Here is an 18,185-nt window from a genome sequence, read left to right on the forward strand (position 1 = left end):
TTTAAATTTACAATATAAAACTTAGCAAGGCATTGATACAAGGATGAATAAGCAAATATCAATCCAGTGCCAAAAGGAAAATGAATTAATAAATATGATATTTAATAAACTGAAATAGAACGAGCAGTTCTGGTTTACTGTAATGAAAGTTACTTCAAACAAAAATAACCAAACGAATTAACTTACTGAGTTACCAATGAGAGAGAGAGAGAGAGATCGAATAAGATAAGCGAAGAAGAAATAACCATGCAAGTGTTAATTGACTTAACTCCTTGAGTGACAATAGACTTGCCTCTTGAGCAGGTGTGACTCCAGGAAGTGCAGAGGGCTAAGATTTCCATACTTTCCATCTTCCAGCAAGTCTTAAATGGATTCTGGTGCTCGTGAAGTTTAAGAAAGGCTGGAATCCGATTTAAATGCGCCATGGGCCCATTAGTTAAACATCATGTATGGAATCCCTGACAAAGACTCGTCACTTATTTCCCAGTATCATTAGCTTTTGCTATAAGTTTTTCTGGTCTATAAATTGTTGTATCGAGTAATTTTGAAGTGATGTTTATGCAAAAGAACCATGGTTTCATAATAGACACTAAGCATACTGCAAAGACATTTCAGATTTCCCTGAAATGAAGAGGGACGAATAGAGCAATTATTTAGTTTAACGCTGCGGCCATTGTAGTTGCGGTTAGAAAAGCCCAGCCATCCACGAGTAGATAAAAGGAAAAAAAATGACTTTGGGCTTCTATTACTATGGAAATATTCAACCGACAGGGATGAGACTGTGGCTTTAGAGGTTTTACACTAAGGTCTCAAATCGTGCCCAATTTAATTGATATCAGTTCGGCATTCCGGAGATCCAGATAACGATTTTTGGCGTTCAGGGGATGTGGTAGGTGATGGGAGGGTGGGTGGGTAAGGGACATGACATATCTCTAGAGCAGTGGTTCCCAAACTATCTTACCTTTTTGCTTCCAGTAAGACCCGCACGCCCCCTACCCCCTCTTTTGTTCATGTGAACTGATTCTTGCATTTATTTCTTAGCATTGTTCATGAAAACAGATTTCTGTTTGTATTAGATTTTAATCGAAAGCCACCCAAACAAATAATAGTACATTCCAGAGACATTTTTCTAAGTAATTAAACAAATATTTTTGAGTAGATGACTACACACACCCCTTGTACATCCTCAAGTCCCCTAGTTTGGGAACCACTGCTCTAGAGCAATAACAATTAACTGTAAAAGATACAACTGTGATACTTAGTTTTTCTGAAAGGTCGTATTCTGGAGGGGTGCCTTTTGAAGTTGGTTTTTGAAATAATGAAATTTTAAAGTTTTAGTGGGCCTATACCTTTCAAATGTCTGGATCATCCGTTATCTTACATAACTTACTTTTGTTTCCATTACTATATTTCAATTAAGAAATCGATTTTCTTAAAATTTGTATCTACGGACGTCATTTTACTCTTGAGCTGGCGTCTTGCGCGCGCACTGTTTTCGCCAGGTGTCAAGTACTTGTCCTCTCCATCAACGTGAACAAAAGGTTTGTTTAGTTATGTTTTAAGTACAATTTAATATATTTCTCGAAAAAGGTTAATGTCAATGTTTTTTAAAGTAACGAATTTCCTGCATTTTGGCGTGAGAAATCTAGTACCACTTTCACTATATCACTATATATGATTGGTGTTATTACACGTCTCATCTGTTCCAACTGGTGCTTTTACATGTCCATTAAAAAGATTTTACGTTCTTTATTGTGGCTCTTGGTGAGTGTAATAGTATTTATACGAAATGTATTATTTATTGTAGACACACCGTTATTATTGTTAAAAAATAGTGACATGTTTTGCAAGGCTACTAACAACACTTCCACTACTACAAAATGAAAAGTTGATTTCTTCCATCTTTCGACCGTGGAAGCATTGAAGGAAGTTTATTTTCTCAATTTCACTTCGATCTGAGGTCATCTATCTATGATATTGTGGTACTGAGTTAAATTTCCGTCTTTCTATTCCTTATAGATCTAAAACCCGAAGCTTTTAGGAAAAGTATTGTAGTACTATCAAGTTTCTACGGCTCGGTAATCTTAGACCTAGTAGCGTCTAGCGTGCGTTTTTATCCAGTGGCTTTGCAAAATTTTCTCTTACTACTCATATAGCTCTAAAAGTATTATTTTAACCAACCAAGAGCCAATTTAATGATAAAACATTTGATGAAGGTTTCATCATAATTTATCAGGTTGCGGAGTAAAACGCTACGAACTACCCCTTCTTATATATCTCCTGACCTCCACATGTATCTCTTGTGGCTGGGCCTTACTACATGTTTTGGGATTTCGTCACTTTTTCGCCTGTGATTCTTTATATAATCGACTAGGTGAATATAGTAGTAACCTCTTCAAAAGTAACACTACCATTATCAATATGACAAAGATAACTTTGTGTTTCAAAAGAAGTATTGCTTAAATAAACTGTCAAATTCACTAGAGAGTAGACATTTGGCCGTATTTTTGTTAAGTACAAAACTTATCGAAAAGCTGAGAAACCAGAAAAAATGCTATAGAAGTCATAAAACGGAAAGATTCTACCAAGAATACATAATGTGAAATGTAAGAGGGGAAATAAAGCATTGCTTCGTGCATGATGCGGGCAACCCGGGCCCGGTCCCGGCCTCCCGGCCCCGGGGTAAGAAGAAGAACGCCAAAAACAATAACATTTGAACGGAAACTCTGTACCTAAACAGCAATTTATCCTACAAAAAAACGAGGAAATGTACCGGATCCCCAAGAAACAAGAGCCACTGGTGACACAAGGCCATCATGTTTATAACAATGAACATAAAACCATGAACTGTCTTGTTTTAGGGAACGATAGAGTTCGTGAGTTTAAGCCAGGTACGCCAGAGCCTTGGTCAGCCTTGACAGACTAGACTAGCTAGCTAGCCTAGCTATGCCTCGAGTCATTTATCCATTCTTGGTGTATTATTTTAGTACCTTATACTATAAAACTACCCATTTTAGAGTATTTTGGACTTGAAAAATATCGTTTTAATATTAGGAATGGTGAAATTAAGTCTACTACCATGTTTCATTGGGTGGGTATACCTAGCCTAATTGTCAGATTATGTGCTAAAAGGATGCCGCGTATAGTACAATCCTCCTCGGGAATGGGCGTAAAAACATAATAAAAGTAATGTAAATATACCTAATAAACTCAAACAAAATGCATAAAACAGGTAGGTAAACGCTGGTAGGTACCTACCTAAATATTAGTTACGTACTAGGTAGTGTAAACCGGGCTGCTGTAGGATCTAGTATACTAGCCTAGCCTAGCAAGTTTAAGTCATCAGTTTTACCCATAACCTAACCTAGGGCACCAATTCCTGACCGTAATAGATATTTACTATTTGGAAGCTTTCCAGATTACCTAGCTAGGCTATATGATCTTACTGAATCTGAGTGGGAGATATGAGAGTATTTATTTGCTGATGAAACTAGCCTAATGTCAGAAACATTCTTGGCTCACATTGAAACATAAGAAAATTATGGTTTCAAGTCAAAAATATTCCCCCTGGAGCCCTGCTCACAGCCTAATATGCTACCAATTACTGTACTGAGCTGGTCAGGGGTTCTGAAGCCCCTAAGTGACAATGATTGTTGAGCATGTGGACTGGCCTGGGTAGCCGTTTAGCAAGTCCAGATGTTTACTGGTTGTCGTGAAATGTTGAACATCAAACAGTTGGAATGGCTGAGGCCAATCCTTATAGGTAACTTTACAGGCATGCCTTGGGTTACATCAGGTTTGGGTTATATCGTTCTGGTATTATGCTTGCCTCACAGGACTGTTAACCCCGATTTTTTGGCACCGTAAGTGGATTTATGACGTTGTTACCAGCTTTACAGTGCTTACCTGGATTTACACCACTTATGGCACCACATGGTGCTGTAAGTGCTATTTAGTCCCATTATAATTATGATGCTTCAGGTTACGGTGATTTTTGGCTTACAGAGTACCGCCAGAGGTGGAACCCCTGTCATAAACCGGGGACTGCCCGTATTCAAATAAAGCTTACTGGACCATTCATTATTTTAGAAACAAGTTTGAGGCTTCATCTCAAAATAGTCATTATTATATGTGTAGGTTTCATCAATGTTTCTATGTAATGTTAAAATACACATTTGGCTATTTGATAAGATTTGAGAAAACACATAATTATAGAGTTTGTAGTTATAATAACTGCCCTCATTAGTCAAGATATAAGCACAGATTCATGTCTAACAAGCTAGACAAGAAGCTGACTTCTTATGTATAGGATGAACAGTTTTCTGTGTTGTCTGTTGTATGGATTATGTTTTCAGGTTTTCAGGTATGTCTGATATTTTAGAAATAGTTTCATGTATCATAAATGCATACTTTATTTTGGAAGGTAGAAAATGAAGAAAAAAGTTGTCAATAGGATTTTAAATACAGTCACCGTTTTTTCCTAAAGAATGTCTTTATGATTCACAGGTACAAAATTTTTGAAAAGCCCTAAACGGTGTGGGAAAGGAAACACCAATTTAATCGTTGAAATGAGCTGGAAAGATCATACGCACAAGAAGCAGACTACTCATGAATAACATGAAAGGTAATCTTTGGTATATTTTGTTCAGGTTATAATTTCAGGTGACATCAAATTTGCTAAAACTTTTGTTGTGAATCATGAATACTCATTTAGGAAGTCTGCTAATAAAGGGAAAGTTTTCAGTGGGGGTGTGAAATGCAATGAAAGTTGATTATTTTAGTTAATGCTGTACTGATGACTAGCATTGTAATTCATATGTACACAATTTGACAAATTAGATAATAAACAACTGTCAATATTATTGAAAATGTAATAAGCCATTTTTTGCTAATTTATGCTAATGAATTTTTTCTTCACAGGTGTAAAATTTAAGAAAAGCCCTAAAGTGGATATGGAAAGAAAAATTTAATTTCTGAGATGACATGGAAAGATCATACAAGAACCAACCCACTTATGTATAAACTGAAAGGTAATCGAGTTTATGTTCTGTAAGATTATATTTTCAGGGAACATCAGATTTTCAAAAACTTTGGGGCTTGAATTACAATTAGTCATAAAAGAAGTCTGTTAATGGAGTAAAAGTTTTCATTGATGTAGTAGAATGAAATGAAAGCTGATTTCTATAGCTTATGCTGTAATGATGAATATCTTTGTTATTCACAGGTACAATACTTAAGAAAGCTATTAACAACATGGATAAGCAAAGAAAAATTTAATTGCTGTGACAAAATGGAAGATCTTTACACTGATATGAAGATAATTTTTTGTGTATTTTTATACTTCAGGTATTGTATTTACTTTTTTCTGAATTTCACTGCTTTTAAAGCTTGAGAAAAACTTAGATGATCATTTTAAACCCATCAATCATATATTGCCCTTATTTGTTGGTCACCTGCCAATTAACTCCTTTTAAACTGTATGATTGATATATTTGTATGAAAAAATGTTTCTTTATAAAAGTTTGATATTTTAAGAGACTCATGCAATAAATTAAGTTCTTTCAGTTGCTTTTTAACTTATTTATCTCAGAAGGCACGCAACTTAATGAGAGCTGGACACTTATTTTATTGTTTTATGACTGAATACTCTGTGTTTATACGACAAACAAACTTCAGTTTTGTATTTTTACAGTAATGACTGGGAACAGGCCTTACCATCACAAAAGCCCCCTTACTTGTTGGCCAAAAATGTTGCATTGTATTTAGGCTTTGATCCTTAGTTGTGATTAGCTTTGGTCTTATTTCATCCTACCTCTTCATTGTCCTTACAACTCTGCAAAATAAGAAATGTCTTTGTGTATATAGACAGCAAGATGGCAATGTGCAGGTACTATTTTGAGATTAGATGAGGTGTATCAGTAATTGTTGTTTATACAAAGCTAAGATGCTTACAACTGTAAGATATTCTGGCCTGTAACATCCAATTAGGCAGATGACATGGTGTTGAGAGTAACTGTTTTACTTTTTACAGTTTTCTTTGTAACATGAAATCATTTTATGTTGCTTTGACCTTAAGCAATATTAAAATTTGTTTTAGGGGGAGGTGGCATCATATAGATTTTTATGCGGCATAGTCCAGCTATTTTGCTGTTAAACCATTTCATTATGATCCTTTGTATTGGAGTTTTAAGTACTGAGGATGGCCTTATCAAGCAAACTTGGGTTACTAGTTTGTATAGTATATTACTTCCCTAAAAGATGAGGATATGATAGCTTAGGTTGGTTGCTGCATCTGAGGAGTGAATAGTACTGCTCAATACTGTGTTAGAGTTTCTATGTTTTGTTGCATATTGCTTTTTAATGTCCTTTTGTAACAAGTCTGATCTTCACATTCTTTGCTATGGCTCTTTAATGGGCCATTCATTGTGATTATGTTGTGCTAATCAGATAATTTTGTTACAGTTTTATATATACAGATTGCAGAATAATTTTCTCATAAATATATGAAATTTCTTTGCCAAAATACGTTATGTACATCTTTAATTTACTCTTTTGTAGCTTTTTTTTAAAATTTGCGTTTAGTTTAATTAGTGTGCATATAAACGAACTAATGTGCTTTTGTGTCAGCTAGGACTCATTATACAATTAATTCTTTAAAAGGTTAAACTCTTGAGTCTGTATGTGAATTGAAATGTTTAGTAAAGTTCAGTGCTGGAAAAAGTTTACTTTAATGTAGGCCTCCTTAACAGCCAGAAAATAGACATTGTTCACTATCAAAAACCAGAGACCCAAAAGACTCTACAATTGCTGAATTTTTGTGCATTATGTAAATTCTTAGTGTACCAGGTTTATGTAGGTAAGGCAAACAAATAGTTTTTGGCTTGCCATACCAACACATTCATCACTTGTTATTTTATTCACTTTGTTTATCAAACCGACAAAGTCAAATGTAGACACCGTTGATACTATGTCTTCATCTGAAGTCACTACTTTGTCACTTTCTTGACAGTTTCATTTATCTCGATTGTCTTATGACTGCCTGATGAAACGTGTCATGAGTACCTGTTGCTTTCTTTTTATTTCTTAATTATGCTTGCCAGTGTAGAAATGGGAGACATTATTGAGTGCAAACAGCACCTCTTTGGTTCTTTGCATGTTATTCTCATGTGATCTGATTACTTCATTTAATGTGTCTACTGCACAGAAAATGTGGCTAACGCTAATACTTCATGTGGCTGTCTCCACTCTGTTTCTTGTCTCTCTTGCTGCTTTTCTTGATTTCCTCTACTTCCACTTGAGTTTCCTTCATTCACAAGATGTAAAACTTCTAGAGGATCCTGCTCTATTACTGCAGTGGGCTTCCTGTACTTCTGGCAGTAGTAGGTCATCTTTTGCTGTCTGCAGCATTGCTATTTCTGCCTCGGCTAGTGACTCAGTGGCTGCAGGCTGCAGTAGGGGAGACAGGAGATGTAGCCATCAGGCATGCTTAATAGTTGTATCGTTGACGTTGTACTTCACTGAAAGAGGAAACCTACAGTTTTATCGCTGTGAAACTACACCAAAATTTAAAGGCAGACATTTCTGGAGCAGCAAGTGGAGGTATAGCTGCTGGTGGTAGTGTAGATGTTCACTGCTGTTTCCTCCTCCTTGTCCTCTTTGCTATTTTACTCTTCCTACATGGCCAGCAACTTTTCTTGACTGTCAGTCATCAAGCTTAGAAAGTTGTACAGCCACAGGTGATAAAACGACTTCACAGTCGCAATGAAGTGGTGCGGAGTGACAGGTGCACAATCTTGCAATCTGTCCACAACGATAAGAATTTGGGAAGGGATACAAAGCTCACAACAATTGGCCTTGGCATCTGGCATGAATGTGTCTTCTGTCAGTAAGAACAATTGTTGATGGTCATCCAACCATTTCAACTCCTGTATCAGTAAGCACTACTGTTGTCCATGTTGCAAATGTTCTTGTACCACCTCAGGTGGACAGCAGTGTGTTTGATGGCTACCCGCATCGTGTGTGACCCAGACATAGCCTTCTTGAAAAAGATGAGGTAATTATGTTCACCCTTGTTCCTCTCTAAGTTTGGTGTGCTGAAGCTCCTTCCTCTTGAGGAAACAAACCAGCCAGCAAACAAAAACCATTAACTCCATCTGCACCCCCAGTTTCTGCTGTACTTGCACATAAAACACCTCGGCCTCCACCCATACACACTGTTAGTATCATGATTTTGGCACCAGACGCAATTTAATGCCGTGGATGACACATTGAATATACAAAATAATGTGCAAGAAGGTACACTTGGAAAATAAAAAATGTGCCCACCATAATTCATTTCCAAACTGGACAAAGTCATCAACTGTATCCTTTTACTCCCTCTTTGGTAAATATTTTCATTACATTCACAGGACTTCAGATACACAGCTAAACTTCTCAGTAATCTCAATTCAGTTGCAAAGAATATACTTGAAGATTCTCAGAGTGATCAGTCATCCACATTTCTTAGGAAATGGCTTGGTATAATATCAACAAAGACAGAGCACTGTAGGATATCCTTTATAGTGGTCACAGTGCTGAATGAAGCTACGTTCGACGTCAGCCAAGTGACATACACGTCTTTAAGCGATGATATGTTTAACGATGCAAAATCGTTTCTAGAATCAAACTGCTGTTTCCTTTGACACCTTTCTGGACCTCAGTTGTCAAAAATGTGATATTTAAAGATTGTTCTAGAAAATATAGGGTTGCATGGAAAATAATATTGATTGTATGGAGTGAGTATCATACAAGTGGAAAGAAATGTACCAAATGACAATTTGATATGTCTGAATTATTTCATGCTTTCACTTTCTGTAAATTTTTCATTTGCCGAAGAACAATTTTGACAAGAGGTCAAGAAGTGAGAATTGCCCAATAGGTCATTTGCATAAAATTCATTATGTTTAGATGTCTTTCATTACCTTAACAACACGATATAGTTTATGGAGGTACAGTATTCTGAAAATAATAGGCATACTTGTAGAGTATGATATAGTGCTTTTATTTAGCCTTATATATCTTGATCAACTCAGGATTCATAGAATAACAGAAAAAGTTTTGAATTATGTGTTATTGTAAAGCGGCAGCATATTTTCATATTCATGCATCATTTTAAAGTTTTTATAATAATTCATATGGGTTACTTTAGAGGTTATGATGGTTTTGAGAAAATGAAAACAGTTGTGTGATTCATGCATTGTTCTGAATGTAATTACTTGTTCAAGCAGCATTCAAATGTTACAGTACTGTTTTCCCATTCTTTAAAAGTATTAAATTAAGAAGAATGAGAGAGAATTTATTTTAATGGTGAAGTAACACCTAAAATGATATAGCATAGTATATCTTAAGTAAAAAAGTAAAGAATTCCAAACTGTTTCCATAATTTTAGCTAAGATATTACTACGTGTATGGTAAATCTTGAAACATAGTACCCCACACAACCTGACTTCACATCTAGACAGAAACAACCACTTTTCTAGGCTCAGCCATGTCGCTCCGTGAAATGTGTCCTCTTTAGCACTATGGGTCGGCTCCCCGTATTTAGGGTCTTTTGATGAGGAAAAGGCTAATTGGAGGGGTTGCTGTGGTAGTGTTTAACACTCGCCCCAGTTTTATACCGACACCTTTTATTTAGGTGAGCGAGTCAGAGACTTCTGACATGTCCAATTTAGCAGTTCTCTGGTATTATAGCAATATTTTACTAGAAATAGTGCTAAAGAGGACACATTTCACTGGGCGACACGGCTTCCTCGCCCAGAAATAGATTTTTCCTACGTCAAAATCCCTTTTTTGTCTAACTTTTTTTCCAGCTGCATTTCTTTTGCAGCTGTTCATTAGACGCCGTAGTAGGATTCATTTATTTTTTTTCAGTGGGAGGAATTATATCAGGGAAGTGTTTCCCTGTCAAATAAAGTGGGTGTGGTGATGTACCAGACTTTTCTCCTTTTTCAGAATGAATTGGGGAATGATATCTTTTAATTTTGTAGTCTATTGTGTGTATTAGGTACTTCAAAGCTGAATAATTTCCGACATGTTTTTTATAGATAATGAATGAATTCCATAGTGCTCAATTCCAGTATACAAAAAGATCTATATTTCATATTGTTTTCCTCTTTTTCTTAGAAGTCGATAGTTAGCCAGGTGCAGGTCAACTTTATTTATGCTGCCCTTTTGAGTTTTCTTTTGAGTTGTTTATATTTCCTTGTTTGTTAGTTTCAGCTTTATCTGCATTGTGAGTGGTATACAATCATGATATGTCTTTTTTGTCTTTCCAGTTTCCACTTCATTATGGTAACCGTTCATCTTGAGTAGTATACCTTACTTTAGCATTTCATTTTTCTACCCACTGGTGTTCCCTTCTTTGTGAGCTTTACAGTCTCAAATGCTTCAGTTTATTGAGAAATCAGCATATCTGCTAGGATTGGTGACACTAGTCTTAAATGTGATAAAGTAGGAGGGTTCAAATACTAATTCTGAAAATTAATTCCTTACTTGCATAAATGATGTAATCACAAACATACTGAAAATTTGATCAACAGGGTTGTAGTGCTGTATTTCAAATCAAAATACTACAGTTTTAATCATACTGCTTATATACAGTGCTTTACGTACTTGGTATTTTCAATGTTGTACAGCTGTTGGCTTTATTTTTGCAACTAACAGGTAATGATGTCTTGAAAGTCATACAAGGCTAAGAAAGAGGAAAGTCAACTCTCAAAGAGCTGTAGATCGCAGATTGATAGTTAAGGTGACCAAGGTAATGTCATAAATCCAGATATATCAGAGGAGGCTTGAAATGGTTTACATATTAGTTTTTTCAAGTTTAGATATTTTTCATTCCATTATGATATGACAAGGATGTCATTCAAGTTTCAGGTCAGCATTTAAATACCCTGGGTTCGACCCTTGGAGTGGAAAGTTTATAGGATCTAATACCAGGAATAGGTAGAAAAGGTGATCACAAAACCCTTATTTAAGTACTGTACCATGATTCTAGGTCTTTGACTCCTAAAAGCCATTATGCCTGCAGTTACATTCAATACAACCTTCACAGTGGATGAATCCTGTCTTGCTGAAATAGATTTTGGTGCTACTTTTGACTTGAATAACCACTAGGCTCTTATGTGTGTATAAACTTTATCAATCAGATGTGAGAGGCCATGTCCATTCTTTGTTCCCAGACACAAGATTTTTAAGTGATTAACAACAGAAAGAGTTTGTTTATAGTATTTCGAGTAATTCCAGACCTAATTAAATGGTATTCATAGGGTAGTGTTGCTAACTTTAACAGATATACTATGAGAAAGTAATAAATAATATACTAATTGGGTTAGGAAGCTGAACTCCAGCAGAATTAAGAATTTAGTTGTATGCTTGTCTTGCAGTATCTCTAATCCATGATCTTTTACTTAGTGCTTAAACAACCAATTCTTGTGGTTATGGAGAGTTATTAACTCTGGTGCTCCATGTTTTTATCTACCTTTGTTATATTTCTTTTTGGATGTCCTTATTCTCCAAGGATCCTTTCTGTTTAGACAAATACTTTTATCCATATCTATTTTTTGTTCTCTTACTAATATCAGCATATAAAAATTAACTCAGCTGAAACAGTAATCAGTTTATTGCATGAATATAAATTTGCAGTAGTAAAATCAAAATAAACACTGTTGATAAACACTTTTTGTGTACCATTGACTGATTTTTATTCGTTTGATGGTCGACCACATGTGCTTGTCTTATTCTCAATTCCTTTCTTGCCTCTGGAGGGAGGCTACTGTTCTCCTTTCTATAGTTACTATAGTGATCACTTTTCTTGAACTTAGGAGGAGGTTCTCTCTTCTAGGCAGCCTTGTAACACCAGCCAAGCCACCTTTTCCTCATTGCCAAACTCTGGAATTCGCTCTCTGTTTCTGCTCTCTGGGTTCTTATATCTCTCATCCTTTCTCTTTTTTCTGCATATAGAAAAGATAAGTAATGATGTATGAGGAAAAGTTTCCAGTTGTCTAAGAATTGTATACTACAAGCAGGTTATATATGTGTGACCCTATTTAAATTTTTAGCTACAGCTAAGATGAATACATCACCAACAAAAGGTTTGAACCCCTAGTAATTTGGAACAGTTTAGTCAGGTTCCATAAAAATGTTCAAGAGTTATTAACCAATCAGGGAATTTTTCCCCATCATAGTTGCAGCTATGATGGGGAAGTCCATGGCACTGTTACCTTATTCCATGATACTTGATGAGAAATGGAAGGTTAACATTGGGGATACATCCTCTGTTTAGTATAATTTTTTGCATTCAGCTGCTTCTTCCCACAGAGGGTGGCTCCATGGAAAGAACAGTAATAGTCACTACCACATTGATATGTTAAGTGTTAAATTGTGGATGCCCTTTTGCAGTAAAGTTCCTCAATATTAGTAGCTTCATACTTCTTCACAGAAGACTCACCAGCTGTAAATCGAACCTTCTGACACAGACACTTCACCCATTCTTCATATTCTTTCGTAGACCTATTTTGGTTTCTTGGATAATGAAATTCATACTTTCCAGTACTGTAGTTTTTTAATCCATCTTTCCAGAATTTATCTACCCAGAACTGTCTTTGTCTTCCTGCCTTCCTTGCTAACACTAACAACACTAACAAATTATGTACTATTTTCACGCAATGTCAAAACACTAATCCATCCTTTCGCAACCACTAACAATTTTATATCGTTTATGTATCTCTGTATATCTCTGCTTTCAATTCTTCTTACTTTCTTGTACAGTTAATCCATCCATAAAAGATAATTGACTCTTATAGTCCCTTCACACATTACCACTTTGGCTCCTATGGACACTAATTCTCTCTGCAAATTTTGCACAAACTTTGCTACCTTCCTTTCTTCTTCTGTTCGGTGCCTCATCTCTTTTCTCATCCTGTCATTAGGTCATATATATTAATGCAACTATTGCAATACACTCCCTGAACACCTGAAATAGCTCTGGTCACTGACCAGCCTGAACTATATCCCCACAGATTTACACATAACTGTCAGCATTACCAATGCTACAGGTAAAATCAAGTCAAATGAGTTACCTGTGTTACCATTGGTAATGCTGGTGCAAATACTGGCCACCAGAGGCCCATCTCCTCAATTGTTCTTTGTTCGCGTGGAGAGCAGGATGTGTTCCTGCTCCCAGCAAGCTTTTGGTCTTTTAGCCCGACCCTCACAGTGTTTACCGAGGCCTTGATAGGGTTTGATATCCCTACCTTTCGTTTACTACGTTTCTTCCGATTTTCCCCGATCTGGATCATATTTCAATTGTTTTTTGGAACTCTATTATCTTCGGGAGGAGATGGTCAAGCCTCATCAAGAAAATCCTTACCTGAGTCTCTGCTTCATCAGCCTCGCCTCCAACAGCTGATGGTTGAGATATCGGCATGTTTCGTTCCTGTGCTAAGTGCAACGAAGTATGAGTACCCTCAAAATGACAGACATTCTTTTTGTTTAGCTGTAGGGAAGTGCAATGCAATGTCATACACAGGTGTAAAGAATGTAAGGAATAATTCATTACATCACTTAGAAGACCACTTTAGTTGCCGAAATCTCTAGTCTCTAAGAGCAAATAGAAGATAGCGGCGAAATTGCGAGAGTTAATCAAAGAAGAGCTAGAGTAAGAACGGTTCAGAAATGGGAAGACAGAATGTCTAACTTGTTTGCTAATTTCATGACCAAGCTTATTGAAATAGAGATAGCAGTAGTAGCTAGGTGATACTAATTGTTCTCTTTCAGCTCCCCTGCCTGTTCTAGAACCAGCCCAAATGGGTGGTAGGGGTCATGGAGGTTAGGATCTACTGGGGCCTCCGGCATGGAGCAGGCAGAGTTTATTTGTATTTCCTGCACTGTTTGGTTTACTGATTTATACTGTCTTATAGCATCTATAGCGCTACTTGAGTCACTGAAAATAACAGACACTTGCTTTTGCCTCGGATATCATATCAAGAGCCATCTGTATGGCTGTGACTTCAGTAAGTATTGATGATATTAAAGGTAGGCTACTTTTGATTAACATATTTTTCGAATATGCAGATGCTCCTACTACAACATAATTTTTGGAGCCATCTGTAAATACTACCATGAATTTGTTTCCTTTTCTTCTAATAAGCTCCAAAGCATGTTGGCGGTACATTTCTGTACTTGTCATTTGCTTTTTAAAATCCACAGTGGTTTCAATTCCATTGGTGGGTGAAAAATTGGATCTATGTTATGCAAGTTCATTAGATATTTAGCTCTTTTTTTGGGAAAGAGCTATTACTATTAACTTCTTTTACTGGATTACAATTTTGAAAGCAGTCAGCTGCAGGAGAGGATCCGCTTGCAGTGAAAGACCTCTTCGTATTGCTATCAAATTACGGTGATGTTTCAAGGGCAACACACCTGCCTCTACCAGAAGCAAGCTTGTTGGGGTCGATCAGAATGCTCCTGTGCACAATCACATGCCTTCATGGTGCTTTGCATTGAGAGTTTTTAATGCAGATTCTGAGGCGGATGAATATATTGGACAGCAATAATCTATTATGGATAAGACTGTTGCCTTATATATCATTAATAAAATGTCTCGCTTTGCTCCCCAATTAGTGTGTGATAACTTTTTCAATATGGCAAGGGCTTTGATGCCCTTGGCTTTAATATATTTGATGGGCTCTTTCCAATTTAAATGTTGATCAAATATCACTCCTAGATATTTGATTTTTGTACAAAATTGTATTTCAGTGCTATAAAGGTGAAGTTTGATTGTTTGGTTCTTCAGCCATCTTTTGTCTTTGTAGAAGATGATTGCTTTTGTTTTATCAGTTTGAAAATTTAAATCCAGCTGAATTTGTCCAACTACATGTATTTGAAATGGCAGTACTGAGAACTTTCTGACATGTCTCAAATTACTACTCGTATAGTAAATAACAAAGTCATCAACATATAAACTTTTGTTCCGATACGTTAAATACAAACCATCGGTCCTTTAACAATAGAATGGGAAGTAGCTAGCGGCAGCTGGAACGGTCGTAAGCTTCGAACAAGGGGAGAACGTAGTTAACTGCTTGTCCGACAGTCGCGCGCCGCGCGACTGGAAGGTAAACAAATCACTTTTGCTTTCGGCCGCGGGTGTGAAGGACGTGTTCGTCATCGCTCTCTGCCCGCTTCATCGTCGTATGCTTTGTTTATATTGTGTTTTCTACTAATGGTTTGTTTTTTGACCTTGAAAACTGGAAGCTGTAAGTACACCTGGTTTTCATTATTTTCCATTACTTAATTATGAACCAACATGGAGCTATCGCCGTAGATGCGGCGATTTCCTCTCTTTTCATGAATTGAACCCTTGAATTATGTCTCGTGCCGAGGGCGGGCGCGCTCGCGCCGAGTCAATGTATGTTGGGCGAAAGTGTGTAATTGAAAAATGTAAGTACTCTTTTCATTATATTGTTTTTGCCCTGTGCGTACCTTCGTATTACCGAGAGAGTGATTGCGCTCGGCACGAGCCTTTTATTTTGTATAATAGATTGCAATGAAAGTGGATTCGCAATTGCAATATTCTTTTCATTTTCATTTATTTATTTGCATGAAATTTAATTTGGATCAATTTTCGTTCTTATCCGGGAATTGATCCCTACGTTTATTTTATGTGAAAGTGAATCGCAAGTGGCAGTATTCTGTTTCATTTTCATATATATTTTATGATACAGCATATTTATTTGGATCAAGTTTCCGTTCTTACCCGGGAATTGATCTCTCCCCTTTTAAAGTTCTATGATCTTTTCCCCTTTTAAGTTCTATGAAGTGAATCGCAAGGGCAGTATTCTGTTTCATTTTCATATTACTTTTCACTGCTGTGCGGGGGTAGGGGAAGCGAAGGTCTGCCAGGAAGTCGTCGGAAAGCTCTCCCGCGACTCCCTTGGTATCCGATTCTTCGTCTTCCTTCCTGCCCCCCCGCACAGCTTCTTCGTTGTATTTTGTATTTGGGTCTTCTTGCGTTCGGGGTGGGCATGTCTTCCCCCCGTGCGTGAGGGAACCCCTCTTACTAATCTACCTATGTTACCGCAGGTGCTACATCCGTGGGAGACGACCTTGGACAGGTATGGACCACCGCGGCGGCAGGGCGTGCCTAGCATCCACGGGCTGCTGCAGCGTCTAGCGAGGTCTGGGGCGGTCTCCACTACTACCACGGCCGCTTATGCTGCTCCCCCCCCTCCTGGTCTACCACTCCCCATGCGTGTCGGTGACGCCGTCTGCCGCTACTAGGGCCGCCGCCGTACCGAGAGGGGGGGTTGCCGCCGCCGCCTGTTTTCTTCGTGTTGCCTGCCCCAGACTTCCGCTGTTCCAGCAGCTCGCCCCTGGACCGGCCGCCAGTACCCAGGTTCTGCTGGCTGCCGATTGATTCTACGAGGCGATCGCTGGGCCTGCCGTACCTGCCGCTGATGTGATTCCCGCTGTTGGCTTGGCTGTCCCTTCTGGGTCTACCGCTGCCGCTGTTCCTGCCGCTCTTTGAGCTGGTTGCTGTTCCTGTCGCTCCTGGTTCCTGAGCCTGTCCATGCTGGTCCTGCCCACGGTGTAGTCCCAGTCCCAGGTCCTTCCGGACAGGTGACCAGGTCAGGCCGTGTTGCTTCGGCAATAGCCCCGGCTCCGGCCTGGATGGAGGACCTGACGACTGTCCTGCGTGAGCTGACGAGGAAGAGGAGAAGAGGAAGCTGTCATCTTCGTCTTCATCGTCTGCTGCTGCCTCTTCCCCTTCGACTTCTAAGGCCCATAAGCCGAAGAAGAAGAGGCTGCCTTCCCCCCTAAGAAGTCCTCCTTCGGGAACTTCTAAGGGCCCGTCCCCACCCCAGTGGGACGGGGGGGCCTTCTGGCTGGTCCTCCTGCTCCTTCGGGAGCGGGCCCGTCTCCCCTTCCGTAAGGAAGAGATAGACGGGGACCAGAGGAGTATCGGTTAGCTCTGGTACTTCCTCGCCTGGTGCTAGCGGCGATGCCGCTACGCCAGGTTCCGGCTCGGTCTTCGCGTTCGCGAGAGATCCCGAGTGTACGTTCTCCCTCGGGAGACCGTGCAGCCAAGTTTCGGCGCCAGAGTTCGCTCGGCGCCAAGACGCGGCACGGAGCAGAAGGCTGGTGAGAGCCGCTCAGGTGACTCTCGCCAGGCCAGCGGCCGCTCTTGCAGCGACCAGCTGGTAACCTTGTTTTCCCCCCCTAAGAAGGCTCCTTCGGGTACCTTCTAAGGGCACCCGTCTCGCTCCGGCGATTCGGGGAGCTCTTCTGCTGGTCCTCCTGCTCCCTCGGGAACAGGGCCCGTCTTTTCTTCTACCAAGGAGAAGAAGACGGGGACCAGAGGAGTACCAGCTTCTGGCTGGCACTTCCTCGCCTGGTTCTGCCGCTAAAACCAGGATCCGCCTCGGCTTCTCGTTAGCGAGAAGTACGAGTGGACGGTCTCCCGCGGGTAGACCGTCCAGCCAAGTCTTGACACCCGAGCTCGCTCGCCGCCAAGACCAAAGCGCGGAGCAGAAGACTGGCGAGTGTCGTGCGACGACTCTCGCCAGGCCAGTGGACGCTCTCGCAGCGACCAGCTGGCTGCTCGGGTTGACGTGACGGTCGCTGACCAGCCACGGGTTGAGCAGGCGAGGAAGGTGGGGTCCCCGCGGCCGTCGGTACCAGCCACGGCTGGTACCAGCGGCTCGACGCGCCTGAGAGGACGCTCGCCGGTCTCACCGCGACAGCGAGCCTAGCAGGTCACTGACGCCGCTCCCATCGGGACTGGGCGGAGACCGGTAACCAGCAACAGCTCGCCTGACGCTAGAGATCAGCGTCGACGTTCTCAGCCGAGCCTCTCGCCCAGGCCGAGCGGCAAGGCTAGGCCTGCTGCTCGATCGCCACCAGCGGGTTGACGATCAGCAGCAGCCCTCCAAGCACGCTGGTCCTGCCAGCGAGCTAGGGGGTAGCGTCAGGTCTGCCTCTCCTGTACCTTCAACCTCCTCGGCTACACCGGGAGGAGCGCGAGGTACCTATGGAGTGATTCGCGAGAGGTGCGCCGCTCGCGATCCCGCTATGACGCCGTATGGACCAGGCACGGTTCTAGGACCGACCAGGACATACGCGCAAGTAGCTGGAGGCGACCGTCAGGG

At 39.9% G+C, this 18,185-nt stretch overlaps 1 protein-coding gene across 6 annotated transcripts in view; it reads left to right on the top strand.

Annotated features, from left to right (window-relative positions):
* Positions 1-18,185, top strand: part of LOC135226597 (lymphocyte antigen 75-like) — a 149,834-nt gene that overhangs the window by 57,869 nt on the left and 73,780 nt on the right. Inside the window, exons 1-4 of one of the 6 annotated variants that reach the window (XM_064266298.1) lie at positions 2,695-2,891; positions 4,507-4,624; positions 4,921-5,030; positions 5,225-5,346. The exons of the other annotated variants lie outside the window; for them this stretch is intronic. The gene's annotated coding sequence lies outside the window, so the exon portion shown is untranslated. Of the gene's footprint in view, positions 1-2,694; positions 2,892-4,506; positions 4,625-4,920; positions 5,031-5,224; positions 5,347-18,185 lie in introns of those variants that run through there. 6 annotated transcript variants of the gene reach the window in all.

Source organism: Macrobrachium nipponense, chromosome 14 (assembly GCF_015104395.2).
Source record: "Macrobrachium nipponense isolate FS-2020 chromosome 14, ASM1510439v2, whole genome shotgun sequence".
In the NCBI taxonomy this organism is placed as follows: Eukaryota; Metazoa; Arthropoda; class Malacostraca; order Decapoda; family Palaemonidae; genus Macrobrachium; species Macrobrachium nipponense.